The following is a 21174-nucleotide window of genomic DNA, read 5'->3' on the forward strand; positions in this document are numbered from 1 at the left end:
CTTAAATGTTAATCATTTTTTTTTACTGCTGCATTGATGTTGCTAAGCAACGATATTCAAGCAATAGTTTAAAGTTAAAGCTAGAACTTGTTTGATACTGAAATTTCTGAACGCAATAAGGAAGTAAGGGCAAAGCCAAGATTTATGAGGTAATTTTTAATTACTCTCTCGTCACATGTTGCTACTTTTTTGAGATCATTTATTAATACTGTAAAAAAAAAAAAAAAAAAAAAAGAGCGCAGCCGCCATTCACCAAAGTGTAAAAAAGCTATTTAAGGAAATTCTTAAGAAAAAGGCTGAAAAAAAAAGAAAATTATTGGTCGCTGTTTTGTTGTAAGCATTTTTTTTTTTTTTTTTTTTTTAGACGTTTTCTGGGTCGCTGACAACTGTACCTCAAACGCGCCACAGTAAAACTCCTATGTAACCTGCTGTAACTACTGTAATTTAATTTAATATTATCATCCTAACTTTTTTACCATTTTAAAAAAAGCTTCAAATAAACGAATATTTTTTTAAAATTTTACAGCATACAGAAATAATGAAAACGCGAGACTAAAATCGTGTTTACATTAGGCATCTCCAAAAGTCACCACAGAATTACCCCCTATATGTAAAACGATGTAAGTTTAGTATAAATTAATATTATCAATATAACTTTTGTACTATTTAAAAACAGAAGGGCAAAATAAACTAGTAATAATTTTTAAAACAATTTTCATCGTACGAAAATAATGAAATTGCGAGACCAAAATCGTGTTTACATAATTGGCGCTTTAAAATGTTCCCACGTAAGCATTTCGAACGTGAAAAAATACCCGTGTTTAATAAATCTAGCAAAAATCAACTAATGGTGAGATTTTCGATACTTATCCATTTTAGAATGAAATTACATATAAAATGCAGTTTCCCTAAAATATACGAGGGGAAATATTTTTTTTTAGTGCGTGCCCCCCCCCCCCACATATTTATTTTTTTCGAAATTTGAACAAAATATATTTAAATCTATCGAAATTTCTATTTATTATGAAACATAAGAGTTCAAATAAGTAAAACATTTCTTTTTAAAAATTTAAATACACATATTGAACAAAAATTTACCTTGAAGTTGCAATTAAAAAAATAAATTTATCCTCTCGATGTAAATACCCCCGACATTCCCAACAAGCAGCTAAATTCCATCCCTTCATGGTAAAGATCCCTAGATGTAAGAGAGCCTTCTACTCCAGTAGTTTCTTCCCCAGAACCGCTAGACTTTGGAATTCCCTTCTGGGTTTCTGCTTCCCCAACTGCACTGGCATGCAGAAGTTCAAGTGTAACATCTTGCTGCCCAACTCCCCACATAGTACCTCTGTAGATTATGTCATTGATAGTAGCCCCCTACATCAAAGTGGCAATGTGCCTTGTTTGGAGTGAAAATGTAGTAAAAAAAAAAAAAAAAATTTTAAATAAAAAATAAATAAATTTAAAAAAAAATAATTTTTTGTTGTCAATAATAATCATCATCAAAATAAGATTAAAACTGGTTACATTTGGTGCAGAGATTTTTCATTCACTCCCAGGTAACACAAGGTAGGCCTGCTAGTCTACTAATGTGATACTCCTTATTTTAACCTTATAATCTACCACTAGAAATTGTCCACTATGCAGCACAGAAAAACTTACGATTCTATAAGCTACTAATGACTAGGGTTAGGACAACAGCATATTCTTTCCATTGTTTTGACTCTCAAGTGTGTTGGTTGGTTGTTTTTTTTTTACGGCATATCAACCCTTTTCGGGTTATTTAAGATTTTGAAGAAAAAATTTTTTCGGGTTATTAAGATTTTGAAGAAAAAAAATTTTAATAGAATATATTTGTTGTTTTCAAGTCAGTTTCTATTTAACCCATAGTTGGAACCCTAACAGGTACTACCACTCCGGGTCAGAGTGGACCTGGGAGCAATGGTAATTAGGGTGGCTCCACACTCCCCAAAGCCCACAAGCGGGGGCCTCACCACTGGATATAGTTTAAGGTCATATCCAGGACACCCGTTGAGGGACTTTTACCCTCTGCAGGGGGGGGGGGGGCAGTCGGTGTATTCTAATGCTCCACTGACAGGGCCTCTCAAGTGTGTATCCGTTGATATCTTACATGCTTTTATATAGAGTGATGTGGTTCTCGATTAACTGTGTCGGATATATACTCGAGAGTCAAAACAATAAGAATATTCCGTTGTCAAAGCCTTACTAATAATACCCTTTTCTATAAACTGCATAACTGTCAAAGCACAAGTCTTTAAAATTTCGAACTTTACAAAAGAAAATGCGGCTCTTGTCCAGAATTACTTTTATATTAAAAAAACAAAAAGTAATCTGTATTATGTACGTACTCGTGGTGGAACGAAAGTGTCATATTCCAAAAATCACATAAATTGATCAAGCAGTTTTATTTTTAACTAAGAAAACCAAATTTTGTGAATAAATGAGAAGTGACTGTTTTTGTCACCATCTTGAAGAAACAAGGAGAGATTACTTAAAAATAATTAATGGGGGGGGGGGATCTATGACTTTACTTGTCTGGTCAGGCATCGTTCACTGCTTGTAGTCAGTCACCTTAGGTCAGACAGTATCGATTGTAAACTGCTGAAAATAATAAATACTTACCGGACAAGCAGAGGGATTAATGAACCTGGAGACTACACAGGACAGGAGAGACAAAGAAGCACTCCACCATGGAGCATGATGCAGTGAAGACGATCAAATGCCATCTTGTGATGGGACAATGTACGATAAAAAAAAATACCTGTCATATTGGGTGCAGTTCAACGAGGATAAGTTCCCATTATTTCTGGTCCCGCGACCCGGATAGATATACCTCTACTATGCACTCGTATGTAGCATACATGAAGGTTGTGAAATGATGCAAAATAGTCCCAGGGTTCAGGGGTTAATACCATGCAACCCGTAAATTTGCGACGGGTTTGAATATGAGATTCGTTGTCAGTAGGCACCTCCACAGTTTTGTGTAAAACATCAGCGTTTTACACAATAACAGCAATGTAATCATTTCATGTTTACTATTTACTGTGTCAATTTCTATGGATGGGCATTGGAGCTATAATGATTAATGAAAGTAACGTTTTTTTGCTATCGGATTTTCATGTTTACATTGTAAAACACATAGATTTTTTTTAAAAACTACACAGACGAGAGTTAATAAAATAAAATTTTAACGTCTTCTGTTCACACTTATGTGTATAAAGATAATGTTGCTTAAAGGCCTTCATACTTTTTTGGGAAAAGGTGCAAAAAATAAAGTTCACCATCTATCAATTTAAATAATCAAATCCAAACGAATTTTTTTAGTCCAACTTTGTATTTTTTATTTTTTTATATCAAGAGTCATATATATTCTATTATATGAATATATTTTTTTTTATTATTAGAGACTTGTTATAAAAAAAAATCTTTGTTTAAACTTCATATCGTAATATTTGAATTTAATATCATTTAAAGCTTTTTAAAAATAATTAGTTTTTAGAATTCTGTTTTTTGTTGTACCTATTTACTATGCCTCCCCACGGGACAGAGTTAGACACCAGGGTCGTTTTTTAACGTGGAGAAAAGGTACAAAAATAAAAATTGTCTCTGTCATGAAGGATTTCTCCTCCACCGAAAGAGAACAAGAAAATGAAGTGCAGCATCTGAAGAACAGATACTACACTTTGATCTTGACCAAATTGTAATTCAAATAATTATGTTTGTGAGAAAAAAATATTATCAATAAAAAGTTTTTTTTTTTGTTTTTTTTAAACTGAATAATATTGATTTTATGTCCAATTTTAAGGTAAGTGAAATAAATAACGGGATCTTATATATATATATATATATATATATATATATATATATATATATATATATATATATATATAAACTATTTTTTAATTATTTGATCTTTTCAGCTTAAAAAAAAATGTTAAAATTTTTATCGACCTACATTCATTGTTCTTAGTTTTCAAAACATATAATATAGAGGGGGGGGTAGAATCTCTAAAAAGAAATATTTCCTTTAATATATTTAACGAAACCTACTTTTATTATGTAAGTTTATTTAATATCGAAAATTTCAGGAAAATATGACTATTTGATTTTTGCTAGATTTTAAAATATGTTTACGAATTGTTACAAAAGACAAACCTAAAACTGCATAGAGAGATAACCTTCTCTCTATGCCGTTTTATGTTTGTCTTTTCTCCCTTGTCAGCATTAAATACTAAATTATCTCCCTTACATAATCAACAGAAGTTATCTCCCTTGTAAGCATTAAACACTAAAGAAGGAACGGTTTTAATGTCACTTTCATTGAATGACCAAAAATGAGTCTTCTTTTAAATTGAGATTGTCCTTGACCAGCTTAAACTTTTGTTTTTCTATGGAAATCGATAGAGTTCAAAATAGACTTCGTAGCCTCGTAGGCAATGTCCTTTTCTCTTCCGTGCAACCTCTTTCTCACAGAAGAGACGTTGCGAGTTTGTCTCTGCTTTATCGTTATTTTCATGGCAGGCGCTCGGCTGAGCTCCATTCTATGGTCCCCACTCGCTAAATTTTCACAAGAAACACCCGTCTAGCAGAAAACACTATAAATAATTTTCCCCACGCTTTATCTGTGCCTAAACCGAAGTGTAGATTCCATGAACAAAGCTTTTTCTTAGAACTGCATGCCTATGGAATTGTCTTCCGTTTTCCTGCTTTCCAGCTGACTACAATATGGTTGTCTGCAAGTCTAACGTAAATAAGTTCCATGAGCCGTTCCAAGTTAACAAATTTACCAAATTTCCATTACTAACGATTACTTTATTGTCCAATTGTCTATTGTACACTCTTTAACCCTTATCCTCGAGTGGCCTCTTGGCATCGATAAGTGGTGATGCCTTTGTAAAAAAAACAAAAAAAAAAACACAATATTTAAATATTTCTAATAGAATTAACAATAGACTTAATTTCTAACATTCCATTTTCCATTATCTTTCAACACTTGCTTACAGGGTTCGATTCTAACCTTTTCCTAATTTCATTTTCACTTATCTAGTATGTCTTCTTACATAAAAAGGGGACATCCCTTCATGTAACAAAACCAAGTTGTTGTTTTTCTTTAAAATCTATTACGATCCATTATTTTTGAGCAAGTCTTTTTTTTTTTTTTTTTTTTTTTTCCAGAAATAAAAGCCTGAATTTTTTCATATGAAAAGCAGAATAATATAAAACTTTTCCACTATTTTTTATAGAATTTTAAATTTTCCAAAAACCACCATTCACGGCCATTTTTGTCTCCATGGATAAAAAATTTAAATATATTTTAAAAAAGTTTTTGACCCAATCATTTTTTTTTTTTTTTTTTGCATAAATAAGATTTGCTATAAAAATATCCAAAAATATTATAAATACCTGATTTTCAAATAATTCCATCTTTTGTCTCATAAATTTTGCGTGAAAAAATTAAAAAAAACAAAACACAATTAATGATAGCTTTTAAGAAATTGTAGTAGCTTTTACAAGACAAAATAAGTTCATTTAGTCCCGCAAATTTCCATCATAAGCGATATATATATATATATATATATATATATATATATATATATACTAGCAGGGCACCTGACATTGCCCGGTCGGTCGTAAAAAACGCTTAAATATGATATTTTGATTAATGCAGATTTCGTATTTATTATTATACTAGCGAGGGGTACCCGGCGTTGCCCGGGTATTTGTAGGTGTGTGTGAAAAAAAACAGGTGCCGTGAAAAAAAAACGAAGCCTTGACGACGCGCAGTTGGAAAATAGTAAAGTGTGAAAAAAAAACAGGTGCCCGTGAAAAAAAAAGCCTTGACGATGCGCAGTTGGAAAATAGTAAAGTGTGAAAAAAAAACAGGTGCCCGTGAAAAAAAAAGCCTTGACGATGCGCAGTTGGAAAATAGTAAAGTGTGAAAAAAAAACAGGTGCCCGTGAAAAAAAAAGCCTTGACGATGCGCAGTTGGAAAATAGTAAAGTGTGAAAAAAAAACAGGTGCCGTGAAAAAAAAAAAAGCCTTGACGATGCGCAGTTGGAAAATAGTAAAGTGTGAAAAAAAAACAGGTGCCGTGAAAAAAAAACGAAGCCTTGACGATGCGCAGTTGGAAAATAGTAAAGTGTGAAAAAAAAACAGGTGCCCGTGAAAAAAAAAGCCTTGACGATGCGCAGTTGGAAAATAGTAAAGTGTGAAAAAAAAACAGGTGCCCGTGAAAAAAAAAGCCTTGACGATGCGCAGTTGGAAAATAGTAAAGTGTGAAAAAAAAACAGGTGCCCGTGAAAAAAAAAGCCTTGACGATGCGCAGTTGGAAAATAGTAAAGTGTGAAAAAAAAACAGGTGCCGTGAAAAAAAAAAAAAGCCTTGACGACGCGCAGTTGGAAAATAGTAAAGTGTGAAAAAAAAACAGGTGCCCGTGAAAAAAAAAGCCTTGACGATGCGCAGTTGGAAAATAGTAAAGTGTGAAAAAAAAACAGGTGCCCGTGAAAAAAAAAGCCTTGACGATGCGCAGTTGGAAAATAGTAAAGTGTGAAAAAAAAACAGGTGCCGTGAAAAAAAAAAAAAGCCTTGACGACGCGCAGTTGGAAAATAGTAAAGTGTGAAAAAAAAACAGGTGCCCGTGAAAAAAAAAGCCTTGACGATGCGCAGTTGGAAAATAGTAAAGTGTGAAAAAAAAACAGGTGCCCGTGAAAAAAAAAGCCTTGACGATGCGCAGTTGGAAAATAGTAAAGTGTGAAAAAAAAACAGGTGCCCGTGAAAAAAAAAGCCTTGACGATGCGCAGTTGGAAAATAGTAAAGTGTGAAAAAAAAACAGGTGCCCGTGAAAAAAAAAAAAAGCCTTGACGACGCGCAGTTGGAAAATAGTAAAGTGTGAAAAAAAAACAGGTGCCCGTGAAAAAAAAAGCCTTGACGATGCGCAGTTGGAAAATAGTAAAGTGTGAAAAAAAAACAGGTGCCCGTGAAAAAAAAAGCCTTGACGATGCGCAGTTGGAAAATAGTAAAGTGTGAAAAAAAAACAGGTGCCGTGAAAAAAAAAAAAAGCCTTGACGACGCGCAGTTGGAAAATAGTAAAGTGTGAAAAAAAAACAGGTGCCCGTGAAAAAAAAAGCCTTGACGATGCGCAGTTGGAAAATAGTAAAGTGTGAAAAAAAAACAGGTGCCCGTGAAAAAAAAAGCCTTGACGATGCGCAGTTGGAAAATAGTAAAGTGTGAAAAAAAAACAGGTGCCCGTGAAAAAAAAAGCCTTGACGATGCGCAGTTGGAAAATAGTAAAGTGTGAAAAAAAAACAGGTGCCCGTGAAAAAAAAAGCCTTGACGATGCGCAGTTGGAAAATAGTAAAGTGTGAAAAAAAAAACAGGTGCCCGTGAAAAAAAAAGCCTTGACGATGCGCAGTTGGAAAATAGTAAAGTGTGAAAAAAAAACAGGTGCCGTGAAAAAAAAAAAAAGCCTTGACGATGCGCAGTTGGAAAATAGTAAAGTGTGAAAAAAAAACAGGTGCCGTGAAAAAAAAACGAAGCCTTGACGATGCGCAGTTGGAAAATAGTAAAGTGTGAAAAAAAAACAGGTGCCCGTGAAAAAAAAAGCCTTGACGATGCGCAGTTGGAAAATAGTAAAGTGTGAAAAAAAAACAGGTGCCCGTGAAAAAAAAAGCCTTGACGATGCGCAGTTGGAAAATAGTAAAGTGTGAAAAAAAAACAGGTGCCCGTGAAAAAAAAAGCCTTGACGATGCGCAGTTGGAAAATAGTAAAGTGTGAAAAAAAAACAGGTGCCGTGAAAAAAAAAAAAAGCCTTGACGACGCGCAGTTGGAAAATAGTAAAGTGTGAAAAAAAAACAGGTGCCCGTGAAAAAAAAAGCCTTGACGATGCGCAGTTGGAAAATAGTAAAGTGTGAAAAAAAAACAGGTGCCCGTGAAAAAAAAAGCCTTGACGATGCGCAGTTGGAAAATAGTAAAGTGTGAAAAAAAAACAGGTGCCCGTGAAAAAAAAAGCCTTGACGATGCGCAGTTGGAAAATAGTAAAGTGTGAAAAAAAAACAGGTGCCCGTGAAAAAAAAAAAAAGCCTTGACGACGCGCAGTTGGAAAATAGTAAAGTGTGAAAAAAAAACAGGTGCCCGTGAAAAAAAAAGCCTTGACGATGCGCAGTTGGAAAATAGTAAAGTGTGAAAAAAAAACAGGTGCCCGTGAAAAAAAAAGCCTTGACGATGCGCAGTTGGAAAATAGTAAAGTGTGAAAAAAAAACAGGTGCCGTGAAAAAAAAAAAAAGCCTTGACGACGCGCAGTTGGAAAATAGTAAAGTGTGAAAAAAAAACAGGTGCCCGTGAAAAAAAAAGCCTTGACGATGCGCAGTTGGAAAATAGTAAAGTGTGAAAAAAAAACAGGTGCCCGTGAAAAAAAAAGCCTTGACGATGCGCAGTTGGAAAATAGTAAAGTGTGAAAAAAAAACAGGTGCCCGTGAAAAAAAAAGCCTTGACGATGCGCAGTTGGAAAATAGTAAAGTGTGAAAAAAAAACAGGTGCCCGTGAAAAAAAAAGCCTTGACGATGCGCAGTTGGAAAATAGTAAAGTGTGAAAAAAAAACAGGTGCCCGTGAAAAAAAAAGCCTTGACGATGCGCAGTTGGAAAATAGTAAAGTGTGAAAAAAAAACAGGTGCCGTGAAAAAAAAAAAAAGCCTTGATGATGCGCAGTTGGAAAATAGTAAAGTGTGAAAAAAAAACAGGTGCCGTGAAAAAAAAACGAAGCCTTGACGATGCGCAGTTGGAAAATAGTAAAGTGTGAAAAAAAAACAGGTGCCCGTGAAAAAAAAAGCCTTGACGATGCGCAGTTGGAAAATAGTAAAGTGTGAAAAAAAAACAGGTGCCCGTGAAAAAAAAAGCCTTGACGATGCGCAGTTGGAAAATAGTAAAGTGTGAAAAAAAAACAGGTGCCCGTGAAAAAAAAAGCCTTGACGATGCGCAGTTGGAAAATAGTAAAGTGTGAAAAAAAAACAGGTGCCCGTGAAAAAAAAAGCCTTGACGATGCGCAGTTGGAAAATAGTAAAGTGTGAAAAAAAAACAGGTGCCGTGAAAAAAAAAAAAAAGCCTTGACGACGCGCAGTTGGAAAATAGTAAAGTGTGAAAAAAAAACAGGTGCCCGTGAAAAAAAAAGCCTTGACGATGCGCAGTTGGAAAATAGTAAAGTGTGAAAAAAAAACAGGTGCCCGTGAAAAAAAAAGCCTTGACGATGCGCAGTTGGAAAATAGTAAAGTGTGAAAAAAAAACAGGTGCCGTGAAAAAAAAAAAAGCCTTGACGACGCGCAGTTGGAAAATAGTAAAGTGTGAAAAAAAAACAGGTGCCCGTGAAAAAAAAAGCCTTGACGATGCGCAGTTGGAAAATAGTAAAGTGTGAAAAAAAAACAGGTGCCCGTGAAAAAAAAAGCCTTGACGATGCGCAGTTGGAAAATAGTAAAGTGTGAAAAAAAACAGGTGCCCGTGAAAAAAAAAGCCTTGACGATGCGCAGTTGGAAAATAGTAAAGTGTGAAAAAAAACAGGTGCCCGTGAAAAAAAAAGCCTTGACGATGCGCAGTTGGAAAATAGTAAAGTGTGAAAAAAAACAGGTGCCCGTGAAAAAAAAAGCCTTGACGACGCGCAGTTGGAAAATAGTAAAGTGTGAAAAAAAAACAGGTGCCCGTGAAAAAAAAAGCCTTGACGATGCGCAGTTGGAAAATAGTAAAGTGTGAAAAAAAAACAGGTGCCGTGAAAAAAAAAGCCTTGACGATGCGCAGTTGGAAAATAGTAAAGTGTGAAAAAAAACAGGTGCCCGTGAAAAAAAAAGCCTTGACGATGCGCAGTTGGAAAATAGTAAAGTGTGAAAAAAAACAGGTGCCCGTGAAAAAAAAAGCCTTGACGACGCGCAGTTGGAAAATAGTAAAGTGTGAAAAAAAACAGGTGCCCGTGAAAAAAAAAGCCTTGACGATGCGTAGTTGGAAAATAGTAAAGTGTGAAAAAAAAACAGGTGCCCGTGAAAAATAAGCCTTGACGATGCGCAGTTGGAAAATAGTAAAGTGTGAAAAAAAACAGGTGCCCGTGAAAAAAAAAGCCTTGACGATGCGCAGTTGGAAAATAGTAAAGTGTGAAAAAAAAACAGGTGCCCGTGAAAAAAAAAGCCTTGACGATGCGCAGTTGGAAAATAGTAAAGTGTGAAAAAAAACAGGTGCCCGTGAAAAAAAAAGCCTTGACGATGCGCAGTTGGAAAATAGTAAAGTGTGAAAAAAAACAGGTGCCCGTGAAAAAAAAAGCCTTGACGATGCGCAGTTGGAAAATAGTAAAGTGTGAAAAAAAACAGGTGCCCGTGAAAAAAAAAGCCTTGACGATGCGCAGTTGGAAAATAGTAAAGTGTGAAAAAAAACAGGTGCCCGTGAAAAAAAAAGCCTTGAGGAAGCGCAGTTGGAAAATAGTAAAGTGTGAAAAAAAACAGGTGCCCGTGAAAAAAAAAGCCTTGACGACGCGCAGTTGGAAAATAGTAAAGTGTGAAAAAAAACAGGTGCCCGTGAAAAAAAAAGCCTTGACGACGCGCAGTTGGAAAATAGTAAAGTGTGAAAAAAAAACAGGTGCCCGTGAAAAAAAAAGCCTTGACGATGCGCAGTTGGAAAATAGTAAAGTGTGAAAAAAAAAACAGGTGCCGTGAAAAAAAAACGAAGCCTTGACGATGCGCAGTTGGAAAATAGTAAAGTGTGAAAAAAAAAACAGGTGCCCGTGAAAAAAAAAGCCTTGACGATGCGCAGTTGGAAAATAGTAAAGTGTGAAAAAAAAACAGGTGCCCGTGAAAAAAAAAGCCTTGACGATGCGCAGTTGGAAAATAGTAAAGTGTTAAAAAAAAAACAGGTGCCCGTGAAAAAAAAAGCCTTGACGATGCGCAGTTGGAAAATAGTAAAGTGTGAAAAAAAAACAGGTGCCCGTGAAAAAAAAAGCCTTGACGATGCGCAGTTGGAAAATAGTAAAGTGTGAAAAAAAAACAGGTGCCCGTGAAAAAAAAAGCCTTGACGATGCGCAGTTGGAAAATAGTAAAGTGTGAAAAAAAAACAGGTGCCCGTGAAAAAAAAAGCCTTGACGATGCGAAGTTGGAAAATAGTAAAGTGTGAAAAAAAAACAGGTGCCCGTGAAAAAAAAAGCCTTGACGATGCGCAGTTGGAAAATAGTAAAGTGTTAAAAAAAAACAGGTGCCGTGAAAAAAAAGCCTTGACGATGCGCAGTTGGAAAATAGTAAAGTGTGAAAAAAAAACAGGTGCCCGTGAAAAAAAAAGCCTTGACGATGCGCAGTTGGAAAATAGTAAAGTGTGAAAAAAAAACAGGTGCCCGTGAAAAAAAAAGCCTTGACATGCGCAGTTGGAAAATAGTAAAGTGTGAAAAAAAAACAGGTGCCCGTGAAAAAAAAGCCTTGACGATGCGCAGTTGGAAAATAGTAAAGTGTTAAAAAAAAACAGGTGCCCGTGAAAAAAAAAGCCTTGACGATGCGCAGTTGGAAAATAGTAAAGTGTGAAAAAAAAAACAGGTGCCCGTGAAAAAAAAAGCCTTGACGATGCGCAGTTGGAAAATAGTAAAGTGTGAAAAAAAAAACAGGTGCCCGTGAAAAAAAAAGCCTTGACTATGCGCAGTTGGAAAATAGTAAAGTGTGAAAAAAAAACAGGTGCCCGTGAAAAAAAAAGCCTTGACGATGCGCAGTTGGAAAATAGTAAAGTGTGAAAAAAAAACAGGTGCCCGTGAAAAAAAAGCCTTGACGATGCGCAGTTGGAAAATAGTAAAGTGTGAAAAAAAAACAGGTGCCCGTGAAAAAAAAAGCCTTGACGATGCGCAGTTGGAAAATAGTAAAGTGTGAAAAAAAAAACAGGTGCCCGTGAAAAAAAAAGCCTTGACGATGCGCAGTTGGAAAATAGTAAAGTGTTAAAAAAAAACAGGTGCCCGTGAAAAAAAAAGCCTTGACGATGCGCAGTTGGAAAATAGTAAATTGTGAAAAAAAACAGGTGCCCGTGAAAAAAAAAGCCTTGACGATGCGCAGTTGGAAAATAGTAAAGTGTGAAAAAAAAACAGGTGCCGTGAAAAAAAAAGCCTTGACGATGCGCAGTTGGAAAATAGTAAAGTGTGAAAAAAAAACAGGTGCCCGTGAAAAAAAAGCCTTGACGATGCGCAGTTGGAAAATAGTAAAGTGTGAAAAAAAAACAGGTGCCCGTGAAAAAAAAAGCCTTGACGATGCGCAGTTGGAAAATAGTAAAGTGTGAAAAAAAAACAGGTGCCCGTGAAAAAAAAAGCCTTGACGATGCGCAGTTGGAAAATAGTAAAGTGTGAAAAAAAAACAGGTGCCCGTGAAAAAAAAAGCCTTGACGATGCGCAGTTGGAAAAATAGTAAAGTGTGAAAAAAAAACAGGTGCCCGTGAAAAAAAAAAGCCTTGACGATGCGCAGTTGGAAAATAGTAAAGTGTGAAAAAAAAACAGGTGCCCGTGAAAAAAAAAGCCTTGACGATGCGCAGTTGGAAAATAGTAAAGTGTGAAAAAAAAAACAGGTGCCCGTGAAAAAAAAGCCTTGACGATGCGCAGTTGGAAAATAGTAAAGTGTGAAAAAAAAACAGGTGCCCGTGAAAAAAAAAGCCTTGACGATGCGCAGTTGGAAAATAGTAAAGTGTGAAAAAAAAACAGGTGCCCGTGAAAAAAAAAGCCTTGACGATGCGCAGTTGGAAAATAGTAAAGTGTGAAAAAAAAACAGGTGCCCGTGAAAAAAAAAGCCTTGACGATGCGCAGTTGGAAAATAGTAAAGTGTGAAAAAAAAACAGGTGCCCGTGAAAAAAAAAGCCTTGACGATGCGCAGTTGGAAAATAGTAAAGTGTGAAAAAAAAACAGGTGCCCGTGAAAAAAAAAGCCTTGACGATGCGCAGTTGGAAAATAGTAAAGTGTGAAAAAAAAACAGGTGCCCGTGAAAAAAAAAAGCCTTGACGATGCGCAGTTGGAAAATAGTAAAGTGTGAAAAAAAAACAGGTGCCCGTGAAAAAAAAAGCCTTGACGATGCGCAGTTGGAAAATAGTAAAGTGTGAAAAAAAAACAGGTGCCCGTGAAAAAAAAAGCCTTGACGATGCGCAGTTGGAAAATAGTAAAGTGTGAAAAAAAAACAGGTGCCCGTGAAAAAAAAAGCCTTGACGATGCGCAGTTGGAAAATAGTAAAGTGTGAAAAAAAACAGGTGCCCGTGAAAAAAAAAGCCTTGACGATGCGCAGTTGGAAAATAGTAAAGTGTTAAAAAAAAACAGGTGCCCGTGAAAAAAAAAGCCTTGACGATGCGCAGTTGGAAAATAGTAAAGTGTGAAAAAAAAACAGGTGCCCGTGAAAAAAAAAGCCTTGACGACGCGCAGTTGGAAAATAGTAAAGTGTGAAAAAAAAAACAGGTACGCGTTTTTGATTGACTTGACGGCGATAGGTATTCAGCAGTTAGCATTTTGTGCGGGACAGTTTTTAATGAGGTCAATAAATCGGTTTGTTTGTTTTTAAAAACCCGCTCCCTGTTTATTAGGGGGAGTGTGTCGTCTCGAAATGAAAGCTACCATCTGATATGACGAAGTCGACATTGACCAAATGTTACTTAGCTCTCTAGAGACCACTGGCTTTCGGCCAGTAGGTATTTATTTGCTCCCCCACCGAGCAAATTAGGCACAAGGCCGATTTTTAATGTAAGGAGTGAAGGGAGGGGGAAGGGAAAAAGGGGACTAGCTCCCAAGAGGTGGGAAATGGGAGCTGGTTAAAGGTCAGGCATGTGGGGTTGCCCCCACATCTGGTCTTTGCTAGTCATAGCTGGTCTTTGCTAGTCATAGCTTGCAGCATCTGTCGGAACAGATACTACACTTTGATCTTGTCACCCGGGCCCCGGAGGGCGCGCGGGCCAGTCTGGCTTTCGGCCAGTAATTAGAGTCGAGTTTCGCTTTTTGTTTATACTGAAAACCGAATGTAACGCGTGCCGATGCGGGAAATGTCGAATAATTAACGTTTGAAAGTCAATAAAATTAAATAGACAGGCGAGCTCCGTGGTTAAGTGTGAGATATTACAATTTATAGATGATGTAAAAAGTTTAAAGAAGTTGTGAAACGAGCGAGCGCTTCTCTGAAAGAAGCCTTTTGTGGACATTGAGGAAAAGTGTACGTACATACATACATTTTCGCTTTTATATATATAGATTATATTGGACCCAATATATAGTAATGATTTAAAGTTTTTTTTAAAAAATGATTCAGGCGCCACCACCGAGAATCGAAACATAAATTACGCTTTAGATTTATTTTTTCTTCTGCCTTTAATGACTGAGCTATGAAGACGTTTGCTGCAAGGCTAAAAATTAAAACATGAATCAATAGCTACTACGTTATGCATGCATATTCATAATGTTGGCGTTCAACCTTTACCTGGCAAATTTAAATTTTTTAAATTTTCACACTTTTGTACCAATTTTCCCGGGCTAAACTCCATATATAAAGTTTCACATGGGTTCAAATATTTTATATATGAAGTTTCATATCTGTAGACCAAAAACTCTAGGAGGAGTTTAGTAGGCAAAATTTTTTAAGCAAAAATATATACGCATGCATAAAAATATATATAGAAAGAGGTTTGTGTTTACTATAAACTTTTTTATGCAAATATTATGCAAGTATAAATGATGTAGAATATCTGCATGAATATAATTACACGTAATAATTAACTAAAAATGATCATCCCATAAGAAAACCGAAAAAAAACTAATAGGGAATTAATTAAAATAAATGTTCAAAAGAATATACAAATTAGCTTTTTTTTTTTGTGGTAAATGCAATTCTACGACCCATATATGAGAAAGTTGTATTTTCTTTTTTAAATAAATAGAAAAAAGGGTTTTTGATATGAATATCAATACACACAAAAAAAAAATTTATAAGAGTATAGATACAAGATATATATTTGTTGCCAACATGATCCCCGAAGTTAAGCAACAATGAGGCTGGCCCTTACCAAATGGGTGATCATTTTGTGAATGCTAGACTGCGTATGTGTTGGAGACAACTCCTTCATCTAGTATCACGCTTAGTCGTCTTGACCTTGTCGTGCCATCAGGACCAAGTGTTTCTGGATGAGAGAGTGTGGTAGATGCAAGTCCCCCACACACTTAAAACTAAGTCGAGTGCAATTCACAGCAAAAAGGAAAAGGGGAGATAACAACTGTTTGTAGGTCTTTATGGTCTCGACCACAGGTGAGGCAATATCATGTAACGAAAAACTGCCAAAACAAATTATCATATTTTTAGTAAAATATGCAGTTATTTATTGATGTTTTTTCTTTTTTGGTATCAATTCTTCAAAGCATTTCTTATTTAATGGTATATTAGTAATTTATTTTTCAAAGATTTAAAAGTAAAAATAATGAATATATTAATTTTTTTTTTTGTTGTTTTTTTACTAATCTGAAAGAATAATTATTATTAACATATTCAACGAATTTCACAATTCAAAACACAAAAGATGAAAAATAAAACATTCAAAATTCTGATTTTCAGCCTTAAAAAATTTGTTTTGTTTATTTTGGTCCCCCGATTTATTGGAGAGGGATCTATGTTTTCAGTGGCATCCATGTGTCTGTCCATGCATCCATTAGTCCGGATGACTGGCAGATAACTGTCCATTAGTTTTTCCTGAAATTTTGCCACAAATTCTATTTCATTAAATAGATGTGCATAGTGAAAAATTTTTTTTGCAAAATTCCCATTGCGTCCCCAGGGGCTCAAGGTCAAAAATACTCCAATATGACCAAAAATGACACGTTTTGCTCCATAACTTTTGATCCATCCATTAGATTTTTCTGAAACTTGGCTAAAATGTGGAGCCCATTGTTCTTAATATAAATCCAGTGTGGATTTATACTAAAAAAAATTCTGGTTCGCATCCCGAGGACGTTTAGTACTAAAAACGCCAATTTTTGTGGCTCTTCTTCCATATTTCTCAACAAAAACTTGATATGTCTGACTATATAGTGGTTTTCACGGTGGTCAACTCAAATATACATGTGTTAAGGCCTGAAACTGCACCGTTATCCATTTACACTGGGATTCAGCGTCCCTGGTGCTCAAAGTAGGTCAAAAAAATCCCCAAAATGACACTTTTTGACCCATAGCGTTTGATCCATCCATTAGATTTTTCTGAAATTTGGCCAAAATGTGAAGACCATTGTTCTTAATATAAATTCAGTATGGGTGACCGTGGCAAAATTCTGATTCGCATTTCTCTAGGACTTTTAGGGCTAAAAAAAAAAATGCCTTTTTGGAACTCTTTTTTCATATTACTCAAAAAATGGCACTTTTTGCCCCATCCATTAGATTTTTCTGAAACTTGATGAAAATGTGAAGGCAATTGTTTTTCATAAATTCAGTATCACTGACCCTAGAAAAATTCTGGTTTGCATCCCTCGGGAACTTTTAAGGCTAAAAAATCAACCCTATTTGGGGCTCTTCTTTATATATTTCTCAAAAACTTTATATGAATGTCTATATAGTGGTTTTCATACCGAGATTTATGAAGAAAGTATGCAAATGAAATACAGGCATCTCGTAATTGTGTTTTGAGTATTTCCTGATCACTCTTTCTCTTTATCATCTTTTATATATATACTAGCAGGTCAGCCCAGCTTTGCACGGACCCTATGTACTGTTCATAACTTTATGTGCATATGTATATATTAAAAGCCGTGCATATGTACAGTAATGCCTTCCTATATAATGTTTAGACCAAAAGTTGGCTGAGTACTTTGGTAGAGATTGCAGAGGTCAATTTTGTTTAAACTTTGACCTCAATTTTAACCCCTTAACATTTAATGTTTTGAGCTTTAATCAAATTATGTATGTAACGGAACATTTTGAAATAATGGAATTTTAATTTTTTTAATCTTTTAAAAATCAATTAATTTTTAGGAAGTTTCTTTTTCTTGGCAATTCAACTGATTATGGTATATATTAATTAGAAAAAACGCTATTCAAAAAAAAAAACATATTAAAAAGGGGGGCCACGCACATGTGGCTTGTTTTTTTGTTTATTTGTTTTATGTACAATCTTCCCCCTCCCCACAATACGATATATTTTGTTCAGTTTCGGCTTATTATTTTAAGCATATTTGTACCCACAAATAAAGAAGGGGGTTTTGTAGGCAAAAATATATATAAATATCGATTACGAAAAAAACCTCACCATTATAAAGTTCATCTTTCACTTAATAATTGGTAAAAATTTCGTATTGATTGGATAATTTACTTGATTTTTAGTTGATTTTTAAATAGAGACTCCATCGAAAAATACTTGCTCTCTCCTTCCGTTTTGGCCGTGATTATAATATTTTAAAAAAAAAACATTAAAAACAAAGTTTTGGTAAAATTGATTATTCCTCTTGAACAAGTTTGGTGATTCTTTGTCCTTGGTGAGTGTCACATTAAGTGAATGATCAAATTTCCAAATCTAAACTTGTATAGCAAAATAGATATATATATATTTTCCGAGATGATAAAAAAGGGAAAATATGATGAATATATAAATAATTGTTTTTTCTTTCCTTTATATATATATATATATTTATGTATATATATATATATATATATATATATATATATATATATTTGGCAGAAGGTTATTATTCAGACACATCTGATTGAACACGATGGAGTTATTCTTTTCTCCGATCTTAATGGAAAATTTTTCAATTTGCCAGGCGGTCTTTTTAATTTCAGTAGGTAACTTCTACAGAATGACGCCCTTTTTATTGATAACAATCCTTTAATTTATAAAACTCAATGTAATTACAGAGCAGATAACAAATAAATGGTAAAAGTCTATATTCCAAATTTCAAGATGTTGTCCATCCTATAATTTATTCCTTTAACTTAAAGAAATAAATTGTAAGATAGTCAATATCTTAAAATTTGGAATATAGACTTTTGACATATACATATATATATTCCTTAATTTCTCAATTTTGTCATTGGTTGTTAATCATGTTTTTCCAAGCATAGGAAACTCTTAATAATTGCAAACATTTTTATTTACTATATGCCAGCTTGCTGTGTCTGTTTATATCTCTCTCTCATAATTATTCACATCATTTCATCCCAACCACGTTTGTTATATTGTGATATCATAATAGATTCCTTCTTGCCTTCGGAAATATATTAATAAGCTCCTGAACATATGCATCAGAATTATGGCTCTATTTTGACGTTAAACTACATTATATCTACTAAGATTCCATTCTTCATCCTTTCTCTCTCACTCACACACATATACATGCATATATTTTTATTCAATTTACTTTGAAGAGATAATTTTTATTTGTTGTCAGTTACAAAAGAAAACTGTGATTGGGGTCACTTTAATCTGCGATCTATAGGGAAAATATTAATACTGATGTATGCGGTGTATGAGTCGAATTTCTGGGAAATGATTTTACAGTCATTTGGGGGGGGGGGGTTGACTCGTATATATGTAACGTTTTTGGAAATGTTGTTAAAGAGCAACTCGGCACTTTATCATAACATAGAAAACACCATTTTGTTTGTGCACTCTGTATATACCAGTAATCCTAGTAATTCATCTCACTCCTTCGGAACTTCACTGCAGTGTGTTTGCCAGCATGTAAGCACATGCACAGTTTTTAAGTGGGAGGCTTAATAATAATTGGAATAGCTCTCACAATGTTCACTCTCTAGACGTGGCTATAGGCCTAAGTTCGATATGATGTGTTCGTTGATGATGTGACATTTTTTTTTTAGTGGGTTAGGAAATGTAGTGATTACGATATGTTGTTCTCCTCTAAGTTAACTATTCAAAAATCCTATAAACAACAATAATAACTATTTATTAACAATTTAATGACAACTATTTAATTAAACCATTTAATGGCACTTAACACGCGCATTCATATTATTACGGTATATTACGGCTCGTGCAATGTATGCGTTTACGTTATGATGGTATGTGACATAAATTATGTCTAAAAAGAGTAACTGCGCCTGGAATCAACAGCATCTCATTGATCAGAATGTCTGATTAGCAACGTTTGCATTCGTTGCATGTAAGTGTGCAGTGGGTTGGTTCTATATATGAAAATCGGATAGACCACACTTGTGGATTGCATGTATTATCACTCATGGAAAATGAGAAACAATTTATGTCTTGCAAAAAAAAAAAACACCAAATAAATGAAATTATTTGTGCAAGAAAAAGCCATGAGACGAACCATTTAACTTGTCTAGAATCTACAGTTGATTCATACACAGCTAATAACTAAAATGACACCATTTTTTATCTTAAAATGCACATCGACCTATACACAAGATTGACAAAAAGAATAAAGAAAAAAAACATGGCTGCTGCTTCTCTTTATATGCTTACGATCTTGTCACGTGATATGCAAATGAGACGCTTTTGGTTTAAATAAAAAGCCTGATTTAAAAATTGGGGTGGAGGGAAGTAGCAAGTTTTGGCAGCAGTGTCCAAATTCGTAGTAGCGAGTTTTGCCAACAATGTGTCACATTTGGAGTAGCAAGCTTTGCCAACAGTATCAAATTTAAGCCCAGAAATTGTTAGTTGAAAGTGAAGAAACACTTGATTAAGTATCCAAACATTTTCAAACAAGACAAAGAAAATTTCAGACACCCCAGATTGACATGTGGAAGCGACCTTTGACTCAACCAGCGGTAAATCCCGGACTTTTTTTATTTATTTTTTTTTTTTTAACGATTGTGACCGATTTGTAACTTGTGGACATGAACCAAAAGCGACTTTCAGGATTTTTTCTTGTGAACTACTTGTGTCTTGTAGATTTAGCGACCAAAACAATCATACAAACTCTAGAACTGTTGCGTCCGACCTCTGACACAGCCTGCCAATAAGGTCGCAATACAAACAGGTTATAAAAAAATTCATAGCAAAAACTCGTCTCGTTACAACCACTGTAAAAAAAATCTTTTTCTGTATTTGAGTAATAAAAACTAAACAGAATTTTGATGAACCAAGAACTTCTCATCTGTGAAACACAATACCACAGGTTGCTTCCCAGCTAACTACAACAGTCATTTTAAATCCAATGTTAACATTTTGTTGAGCTGTCATCTTAAATAATCAAATCCTGATTTTACCGACTTTTTCCCATTCCTCTGTGTCGTTCTTGATATAACTGACAAACAACATTTTTTCTCAAATGGCTTTTGGGACTTGATAAGAAAAAACTTAGTTTGTAAAAAAAAAATATTGTGTTTGGTCTTGATATTGAGTTTTGGAGAAAAAAAAAACAGAATCATAGCTTTTCTCAAACCTAGCAGAGATCCATCGCATACAAAGAGTTTTCACCCAATCTCCTTGCTATGCCACCTGTTTGATCAATTTGAGCAGCTGATCCCCAACAGGTTGATCTCACTTGCCAAACCAACCATCATCTCCCAACATTTGTAGACATTTATGCAAATGAGATCACAATCTATGGCAACATTTCAATGACCAAGATATTTCTGATTCTCTCTCTTCTAATCTTGAGAACATGGTGCAATGGGGAAAAAAGTGGCTGGTTAATTTTAATGCATCAAAAATCAAGTTTCTCTCCTTTCATCGAAATTGCTCTGACCCCCATCATACTCCAATTGAAACGAATGGCTCTCATCTTGAGGAAGCTTCATGTCTTGACAAGCTTATGGAACTGCCCTTCACTTCTGATCCGAAATGGAACACATCAAGTCTGTTTCCAATATGGCTGGAAAAGGTTGCATCATTCTACTATTCTGGCAGCTGATGTGTAAGAGTCAAGCACGCTCTAGAATGGAGTCTTGTTGCCACATCTTGGCAGAAGCTGCTCGGTGCGACCTTTCCAGCCTTAATAAAGTTCAAAACTAGCTTTAAAACCAAGCAGGTGATGCCCTTTTCTCTTCCTTGCAACCTTTTTGCCACAGAATAAATGTTGAGAGCCTGTGTCTGCTCTATCATTATTTTCATGGCAAGTGCTCGACTGAACTCCAATCTGTACCCCCCCCCTTGTTGAACTTCCACAAAAATACTTAATTAGCTATAACCACTAAAAACGATTTATCCTACTCTCTATCTGTGCCTAAATCTAAACACAGA

The 21174-nt window shown here is 35.0% G+C and overlaps 1 protein-coding gene and 1 long non-coding RNA gene across 3 annotated transcripts in view; both read left to right on the plus strand.

The window, feature by feature from the left end:
- Positions 1-9: 9 nt before the first annotated feature.
- The window catches only part of LOC145291545 (uncharacterized), an 84155-nt gene continuing 62990 nt past the window's right edge, over positions 10-21174 (plus strand). For both annotated transcript variants that reach the window (XR_013869456.1, XM_080137556.1), the window contains exon 1: positions 10-149. The gene's annotated coding sequence lies outside the window, so the exon portion shown is untranslated. The remainder of the gene's footprint in view (positions 150-21174) is intronic.
- On the plus strand, positions 7259-12013 carry LOC145291540 (uncharacterized). The gene is made up of 2 exons (XR_013869455.1): positions 7259-9700; positions 9899-12013. It is a non-coding gene; the product is annotated as an uncharacterized LOC145291540 (long non-coding RNA).

Source organism: Euprymna scolopes, chromosome 12, assembly GCF_053919585.1.
Source record: "Euprymna scolopes isolate OS-2025 chromosome 12, ASM5391958v1, whole genome shotgun sequence".
Lineage (NCBI taxonomy): Eukaryota > Metazoa > Mollusca > Cephalopoda > Sepiida > Sepiolidae > Euprymna > Euprymna scolopes.